Below are 10,371 nucleotides of genomic sequence, written 5' to 3'. Positions count from 1 at the left end.
AGAACTCATTTGAATATCATATATATTTTTTTAAAAATTGAATAACTTTATCAGTTGTGAATAACTAGAAAGTTGGTATTTAAAAAGAATTGGGATAGCCATAATTATTGTTCAATATCTAAGTTCCTCTCAAAGACTTGAACATGATTTATATTTTCTATGGTCACTGTCCCTGAAAGTGCTACATACCATAATATTTTCTGGAGCCATTGTTATGCTGTTAGATAGTATTTGAGAAAATGACATAGATGTTTACAATATTCTCAGTGCTGCAAAATGATGATTATGGCTTCATTATGACAGTAGGGTTTTTTCTTTCTTTTTAAAATTTTAAATATTTATTGAACTAAATACAAAATAAGAAAAAATAGAATAGAAAAAAGACAGAAAATGAAAATAGAAAACAAACAAAATAAAATATTGTCATGTATTCAGCAGATCACTAGGGAGGATTCAAAGTATATAACAATAAATTTCCATTTCAAGAAAACATACATAATAATAGAAGAAATTATATTCATGAGTATCTTTTCTGTGCTTCCTGGTAGATTATTCTTTTATTCTCTGTTGTGTATTTTTACTTTATTCTTTTTCTCCCTTTTCATCCCTATCACCTCTCCCAAGCAGTCTACAGTTAAGCATATATATGTATATATTATGTATTATATATTATATATATTTATATTTCTTTCTATATATTCATACCATAATATACATATATCTACATATAAACATACACACACTACATAGATATATATCAGCACACACACAAACACATTCATAAACATACACACACACACACACATATATATATATATACATATATTTATCCATATGTAAACATGCATCTAAAACTATTAATATGGCTGACATAAAATGTAGATTTCTCTCTTGATTGATCTTTAAGTTTGACTTGGTCTAAGATCAATGATTAGTAGCCTTATGTGTTTGTAATAGATTCTACTCCTTATTCTTGTTATAGTGTTTCTATATATCTCTAATTTTCTATCCCTGTTAACTTTTCTACTTTAATTATACTCCTTAACTTGACTTGATATTACTTAATCTCCTCCCACCAAAGGTTCCCTCTCTTATCTTTTCACTCTCCCTTTTCACTCCTTCCCCCTCTTTATTCCTTTCCCCTCTTTATTCCTTTCCCATTAATCTACACATCTTGTCCCACTGTCATAAATCTACAAATCCTTTTATACCCTACTCTATACTATTCTCTCCCTTCTTATTTCTTTATAAATTTTGGAGGGTGCTACACCCTTTATGGTGTGTATATATATATATATATATATATATATATATATATATATATATATATATATATGCAGTGTTACTTATTTAACCTATTCCTGATAGGAGGTTTTCAGAACCATAAGCTCTCCTCCCCTCTCTAATGCCTCTGTGTCTGTTCTTCCTCTGTACGTCATTTGTATAACATAATTACTATTTTTACTTTTTCCTAGACAGTTTTTTTTTAAATCAGATAATATTCAACTCTTGTCACAATATTTATTTTGAGCTATCCAGTTACTGATATCAGTTTTAAATATATGGTATACATTTCCATTTACAACACATAAATGATTTGTCCATGTTGAGTTTCTTGACATAAATCTTTAATATTGGCTCTTACATGTTAAATTTCTGTTAAGTTCAGGTTTGTTTGAGAGAATTGCCTGAAAATCTGCAAAGTTCATTGAATGTTCTTTTTTGTTACAGATAATTTTTGCTGGATATAATATTTTTGACTGCCAGTCTAGTTCTTTTGATTGTTAGTATATACAATTCCAGGGCCTGCAGTTTTTTATTATGACTACTGATAAGTCCTGTACAATTCTTATTGTAGTTCCAGTATGTTTTATTTTATTTTATTTTATTTTTTTTTTGGTGAGGCAATTGGGGCAATTATGACTTGTCCAAGTCACACTACTAGGAAGTATTAAGTGTCTGGGACCAGATTTGAACTAAGGTCTTCCTGATTTCAGGGCTAGTGCTCTATCCAAAATAATTTGGCAATAATATTCCTATGTATTTTCCACAAAGGATCTCTTTGAAGTAGTGATGGATATTCTATTTCTATTTCCCCCCTCCTGTTATATGATTCTAGAATAATTTTCATGATTTTTTTTTACATCAATGTGTCAAGATTAATTTTTTGACCATAGCTTTCAGGCTGTCTAATTATTCTCATGTTTTCTCTCCTTGATCTGTTTTCCTGTTCTGTTGTTTTTCTTATAAGATATTTCACATTTTGTTTTATTTTTCTACTGATTTTCTTGAGGACCCCTGTTCTGCCCCACATTTTTTTTCCCTGTTGGTGCATGTTCAACCTGAGACTCAAATTTGTTTTGTTTGTGGGGGGAAATCTGCAGAGCTTGAAATCTTCTGATCTAGTCCACCATCTTCACAGAATCTTCTCATTCTCTCTTTTTAAGGTACATATTTGAAACACAATATGCATATGGCACAAAATGGGAGAGATAGTCAACACATTGGATGATTGAGTTAAGATTCAAAAAAGCTTGATAAGTCAGAACATTGGATGGAATTGAATAAGTTTAAGTTTAACAGGGCCATATATGAAGTGTGACATGGGAGAAAAAAAAAAAGAATTCCACAAGGGCAAAATAGAGATTTGTCTAGATAGTGGTTCATCTGAAATGAAGTCTGGGACTTCCAGTGAAGCTGTTGAATGATATAGTAGTCAAGAAAACTAATGGAATATTATATTTCATTGAGAAACATAGGCCAAAGATTGATAATCTCATTATACTTTGACTTAGTCAGATCATATCTGGAAGACTGGACAAACTTCTAGGTATCATATTTCAGGAAGGACAATGATAGGCTACAGATAATGTAGAATGAAATAATGAGAATGATGAAGGGACAAGAGTTTATGTCGTGTGTTTGACCAGATAAATGGAAAGAAGAGAAAATGTTTTTCCTCAAAAAGAGAAGATTGAGAGATGGGAGGAGATAAAAAAGAAGAATTTGAAATCTGCTTAAAACATTTTAGGAGTTATTTACTGGAAAAATGATTAGATAGGTTCTATTTAGTTGAAGAAAGTAGAATTAGGAATAATTTTGGAAATTTTAGTTTGTTTTTTTAGTTTATTTATTTTTAATTCACAACTTCATGGATTATTTTGGGAGAGAAAAATCAGAACCAAAAGGAAAAACCATGGGAGAGATAAAAAAAAAAAAGCAGAAAAAAGAAGTGAACATAGCATGTGTTGATTTATGTTCAGTCTCCTTAGTTCTTTTTCTGATTGCAGATGGCATTTTCTGTCCAAAGTAGTCTACTGGGATTGCTTTGGATCACTGAACTACTTGAGAAGAACTAAGACTTTCAGAGTTGATCATTGGACATTCTTGCTATTTTCATGGACAATGTATTCTTGGTTCTGCTTGTTTCACTCAGCATCAGTTTATGTAAATCTTTTCAGACCTTTCTATAATTAGCTTGGTCATCATTTTTTATAGAACAATAATATTATATTACCTTCATCTACCAGTGATTAGATATGTTTTATTTAGTTGGAGAAAGTAGAAGTAGTAATAATTTTGGAAATTTTAGGTTTTGATTGAGAACAGATTGAATGCAAACATACCTGTTATACTCAGTTGAACAGAGACTCCATAACATGGGGTCTCATGGTTCAACTTCCCAACTCATTTAGTCATCCATTCAGATCATTTGGTCATCTTCTTAAGCACATTCTTATCTCTTTCCCTATCCCCACCCAAATCTTTCCATATAAAATCCATACTACCATTGTCTCTGAAAAAGGCCATGTCAGTTAACTGCCCCATGGTTCCACTCACCAGTCCTACATATCTATTCTCTAGACTCTCCTTTATTTTGGCCATAAATCCCTCGCATGATCATCTTGTTGTCTTCACTAATTAGAATAAATATTTCTTTAGGTATAGAGAAAATATTTTATTACTTATTAAAAAATTTAATCTAGACTTGTATAGTTAAATATATATATTTTTTAAACTTAAATCTTATGCATAGCTCAGGCTGAACCCAGAGATTGTCCCGGAGAGCTAGAGATTGCTTAAAAAATGCTTGGACCTCACGCACATCTTGTTTTGGATCCACTCTCCAAAATTTATGTTTTGTCTTTAACAACTTTTATGGAATGTTTAGATTTACCTGTGGATATTTTGTGCTTTATTTGGAAAAGATTTTTTTTTTTGGGGAAACTGTCTAATAAAGAACACTCAGCTGGTACCTTGTTTTAACTCTATATAATGTAAAACTTACAGACTCTTCAGGGAAGTCAGTCACAGCTTTTCCCAGCTTTCTCCTCCGAAGAATCAATTTAGTAAAATTGTTTCTAAATCCTCTTTTAGGTTTCAAGTTTCTTCTTAATTGACAGAGGGCAGGAGTTGTCTTAACTTTTCTATTTATAGTGCCTAGCACACCTGGCCCAGAGTAGTACTTAATAAATGTTGTTTCTCTTCATTTATTGAAAAAGGTAAAATTTAGACTTTATGAAAGGAAGAACTTCATAGCAATTAGGTCAGCCCTAAAGAGAATTGAGTTGACTTTTAGTGAAGTGGATTCTCTCTCAATATTCAGTTTTTAATTTTGAGTTGCAAATCCTCTTCCTCCCTTTTGCCTCTCCCCAATTCATTAAGAAGACAAGAAATCTGAAAGCCCATTGTATAGATGAAGTCATGAAAAGCATATTTCCATGTTAAACATGTTGCAAAAAAAGCAAGAAAAATAAAGTGAAACATTATGCTTCAATCTTCATTCAGAGTATATTGGAAATCTTTAAGTAATAGAATGGTTTTGGAGCTAAAAGAGACCTTAAGCAGGGGTCCTCAAACTACGGCCCGTGGGCCAGATGCGGCAGCTGAGGACAATTATCCCCCTCACCTAGGGCTACGAAATTTCTTTATTTAAAGGCCCACAAAACAAAGTTTTTGTTTTTACTATAGTCCGGGCCTCCAATAGTCTGAGGGATAGTGAACTGCCCCCCCTATTTAAAAAGTTTGAGGACCACTGCAGGCTAGCCTCTTCATTTTATAGATGGTTAATCTAGAGAAGTTAAGTAATTTGTTTAACATCACATAAAAAGTAAGTAACAGAGCAAGGATATGAATTCAGGTCCTCTTACTCCTGATGCAGAGCTCTTTTCTTTATGGCAAATAACATCTTTTAAAGAAAATACTGCAAGGCCGTTGTTGTTGTTGTTGTTGTTGTTGTTGTTGTTGTTGTTGGTTGTTGTTGTTGTTGTTGTGTTGTTGTTGTTGTTGTTGTTGTTGTTGTTGTTGTTGTTGTTGTTGTTGTTGTTGTTGTTGTTGTTGTTGTTGTTGTTGTTGTTGTTGTTGTTGTTGTTGTTGTTGTTGTTGTTGTTGTTGTTGTTGTTGTTGTTGTTGTTGTTGTTTTAGAGTAAATGCTGGGGCAGCTAAGTGGTACAATCGATAGCATGCTAGGCCTAGAAACAGGAAGATCTGAGTTCAAATCTAATCTCAGACACCAGCTCTATGACTTGGAACAAATCACTTTTCCCTTTTTACCTCAGTTTCCTCATCTGTAAAATGGAAGAATATAAAATGGAGAAGGATATGTAAGGAAAAATTTCCTAGCAATTAGGTCAACCTTGAAGAATAATGGGTTGCTTCTGACTGGCGTGGATTCTCTCTCACTGAAGATCTTTATTTTAGTTTTTTTTTTTTAATATTCACTTTTTAATTTTGAGTTCCAAATTCTCTCCCTCCCTCCTATCACTCTCCCACTCATTTAGAAGATAAGTAATCATACAGGTGAAGTCTAGAAAAATATATTTTCATGTTAACCATGTTGCAAAAAAACAAAAAGGGCAAGAAAATAAAGAAAACTACTCTACTATCTTTGCTAAGAAAACCTCAAATGAAGAGTCAGAAGACAGGTAGGAAACACAGAAGGAATAAATTACTGGATGTGGAATCAATGACTTCTTGAATTCAAATCTGGTTGCAGATACTTACTAGCTGTAAGTCATTTAAGCCTGTTTACCTTTGTTCCTCTTCTGTAAAATGAGTTGGAGAAGGAAATGGCAAACCACTCCAGTTTCTTTGGCAGGTCATAAAGAATTGATTGTGGGTGAAAAATGATTAGACAACAAAGAATATATATATATATTTTTTGTTTTTACTTTTGACTTTTTTCCAATTATGAGTTAGATTAAATGTGACTCAAGTTCCTTTCCAACCCTGAAATGTAGTGGTTTTGCGATCCTATGAATATAGATTCTATGATATTTTCTTAATGACTCTTTTGTTGTTCATGTCAGATACTGGATACTCTTGCAACATTTTAGTAGCAAGGGCCAGATAGGGCTCTCCTGAAAGGAGAAACATCTCCTCTTATGATAGGACAATAGAATTTCTCTGAGAATAATGGCATCTTCCTTGATCTGCTCAGAGTGCACATGCAAACATCTCAGTGCCTGGACAAAGACCTCACTTTATAGCAAAGCCATGTTTAGGTTGGAGGAAGGTTAGTGATATTCTCCTATTCTAATATCTTTTCCATATCTGGAAATTGATTTTTCTTTTCCTAAGAATGATGTCTATTCAATTAAAAACTCAACCATTAAAATGGAATTTTGTAATTTAGCCTGATGCTTCTCCTCTCCTCAAGTGTCTGTCTACAGTATTCAAAAGCTTACATAAGAAAGCGGTTCTGCTAGTTTCTTTCTTAAAAATCATCATTCATATTTTGTATCTTCCATAGACTTCAGAGCATTCATTGACACTTTTTTCTATAATATTGCTTATTTGTGAGAGGATAGTTGGTGTCAATAACCCAGATATTTTTTCACATTTCCCTGATGCTATAACCAGATTTTTATTCCAGTAGAGTCTCTAGTTTTATCACGGGAGCTCTTTCTCCATTCTTTGCTAGAATCTTAGCTCCTGACTCTTTAAACTTCTTTCTCCCTACTCTATTGCCACCCAAACCTCACCAACTTTTGATCTTCATTTCATGGCTGTCATTCCCCCATTAAAATTAAGCTCCTCAAGGGAAGAATCTTTTGTTTCATTTTTGTTTTGCTTTTATTTATTTATTTTTATATTACTTATTTTTCTCTTTATTAAAAACAATATCTTATATGAAGCTAAATCAATGTTTAACATAGTGCCTAATATGGAGTCAATACTTTAATGTTTCTTGACTCGATTAAAGTTTTTTAATGCTGGCAAGTCATCTAACCTCTTTGTGACTAATTTTTTCCCTCTATAAAATGAAGGAGTTGGAACAGGGGAATTCTGGTACTCAATACTAGTAAGCATATGGAAAACATTGAAAAGGACTGAGGGGCTAGCACTTGGAAGAGAGAAGTATAGGAAAAGTCTAGGGAGAGGGAAGAGGTGAGGATGCAGAAAGATCCCATGTGAAGAGAATTCTGGTTTTAACAGTATTAATAATTATAATAAAGTGTACCTAGTAATTATATAATACTTTGAGATTTGTAAAGTGCTGTACAGGTTATCTCATTTGGTACATTAATCCTCTGAGGTAAATACAACTATTATTCCCATTTTACAGATGAGGAAAATGAGATTAAGAGGGATTAAGTGACTTCACCAGAGACACATGGCACTCTATTCATTAAACTATTCACAGGTCTAAAACAAAACTGCTGTTTCATATCGTTTATTTCAATAAAAGAAAAAGAGCCATGAAAACTCCTTATATTTGGAGACATTGAATCAAAAGAATAGCCTTATTTCACAGCGAGAGAACAAGGATTTATATCATAGGATCTTTGAATGGTTCATTGTGAGGCTTCTGTTTTGTTTTCCTTCCTTTATATTATTATATAATACATTTTCATGTTCTAAAATGCTTATTTGTTAATGATAACTCAAATTTATAGTGCAAAATTATATTAAAAAGATTATCAATATAAAGGGAGACTAGGGGAGGAAATACCAAATAACTAATTCCAGGTTTTTTTTTTTTTTTTTTTGTGATACCAGTGACTCGGCAATTTTCTGAATAATCAGCCTCAAAATTGATATTCCCAGAAGTTTCCTTTCCCTTTTCTCCCTGAAAAGTCTAAGCTAGGAACGACTAAAGACCATTTGCTATCTGTTTTGTACTAAGTATCTAGTTATGTTCCATGTTATTTTCCCCATTAAAATGTGAGATCTTCAGATCAGAATCTGTTGCTTGTCTTCTTTATATTTTCACCATTTAGCACAGTGCCTGGAATATAGTCAATGCTTAATAAATGTTGGTTGATGGATTGACTTTGTCACTAACATTCTTCTAAGTCAGCTTAGGGAAAAGGGGAGAAAATTAAGAAGTCATCACTCACTATAGACTATAGGGACATGACCAGTCTGCAGCAAAATGGAGGAATAGTTGTTTATGAAGAGCAATTAAGTTCCTCACAGAATAATTAATTATATACTCTTTGACAAGAATTTCTGTTGCAATCACCATGAAGGGGCTCTTCTGCCAACAGACACATTAGGCAACCAAAAGCTGAGAACTCAATCTCCCTTGGAATCTTAGAGAAATATAGAAGGGCTTGGAATGGTTTGTCTCTTCTCTCCAGAGGAGACAATAGTAGCTTCAATCTGAGACATAGGAAATTCAAGCTGATAATTTCCATACAGAGTCATTTAAAATACTTTGCAACTGCATCTAGGGAGTAATTTTAATTTTAAAAAAATCTGGAATTTTGTGTATCCTATTTTTATTCCCTTTGGAAAATTGACAGAAACCATAATTACTTTAGGGACAAACTCAGGAGTATAATACTAATAACATTTTTTGCTCAATATTAAAAAGTTTAAAAATTTGGAAAAAAAATGTCAAGCAAAATTATTTCTCAAAAGCAACATATTTTTCTTGAGTAACACATTCCCAGAAATATTAAAACACATATACATTATATGTAAATGCATATACACATGAAGATGTATATATGTGGGCAGATATATATATATACATACACATATATATGTGTAAATATATGTATATATCTTGTGTCTATGTATAAATTACATAAATCACATAACTACACACACATATTCACATATGTGTTTCTATCTATCTCTATATAGATACATATATGTGTATATATAGATATATTTAGCTATATCTATTTATCCTCTGCATATCCAAGAAAAACTTTGGGAAAGAATGAAAAGCACTTTGGCAGAAATTAGATTTAGATCAATATATTACATCAGATGAATATTTGAACCAAATACAAAATGTCTCATCAGCAAAAAAAAAAAAGATGTAGAAGAATGGAGGGAGATCCAGTTATAACTATAGAGAGAATACTTAACTACACAAGTTATAGAGGTATTCTAAAAACAAACACTACAGAAACTACAGCTACAGAAAATTTAAAAGCAGTTGCATGGGCAAAGTGGTGGAATGAATGAAAATATTTTAAGTGCTTATTATGTGCTGACTATTGTACTAAGTGCTTAAGATGCAAATATGAAAGATAGACAGTCCCTTTCCTCAAGGAGCTGACATTCTCATAATGGGAGACAACAAATATGGGAAGATAAAAACAAGGGAACAAAGTTTAGGGAATTGCGGTGGATACTGACTACATAAGAGATGGATGATGTCTAATTACAAAAGCTGTGTTGATTTTAGTACAGTTTCAGATGCAAAGTGAAATTTAGGTGGAGGGTACTTGTATATCAGCAGAAGACAACTTGAAAATACTTAGTGTCTGAATAATGTACAGGTAGCTTATGTGGCAAAATGGACAGAGTTCTAAGCCTGAAGTTATAGGGAGACTCATCTTCTTGAGTTCAAATCTGGCTTCAGCACTTACTAGCTATGTGACTATGCAAGCCTCAGTTCCTCATCTATAAAATGAACTGAAGAAGGAAAAGGCAAACCATTTTTTGTATTTTTTGCCAAGACAATGCCAACTGGAATCAGATATGACTGAAATAACTGAACAATGAAGTCTAAGGAAGCAGAAGAAATAAAAAATTACATCATGATGACAATATTAGGAAATGATATTTAAAGGAAAACAATATCAAAATACTGAAAACTATTGAAAAACATTACACATCTAATCAATGTAGTGTCAAATTTTTCCTTCAAAAAATTGAAAGTGATGCAAGCCTTTTTCCTCTCTATAAATAGGTCATCAACTTTGATATGGTATGAAACAAGGTTTATGTTATTCAATATGGGTTTTGTTTAGATTTGTTTAGATTTGTTTTGCTTATGCATATTTCTTTGCTATAAGAGAGGCATTTTTAAAAAAAATATGAAATAGGTCTTTGGAAGGCATAAAGGTCTATACATTAAAGATACATTATACAATAAAGTTACATTCATAGTTTCAACACTTTAGC

Source organism: Antechinus flavipes, chromosome 5 (genome assembly GCF_016432865.1).
Source record: "Antechinus flavipes isolate AdamAnt ecotype Samford, QLD, Australia chromosome 5, AdamAnt_v2, whole genome shotgun sequence".
NCBI lineage: Eukaryota > Metazoa > Chordata > Mammalia > Dasyuromorphia > Dasyuridae > Antechinus > Antechinus flavipes.
Note: the sequence above shows the minus strand (reverse complement) of the source record.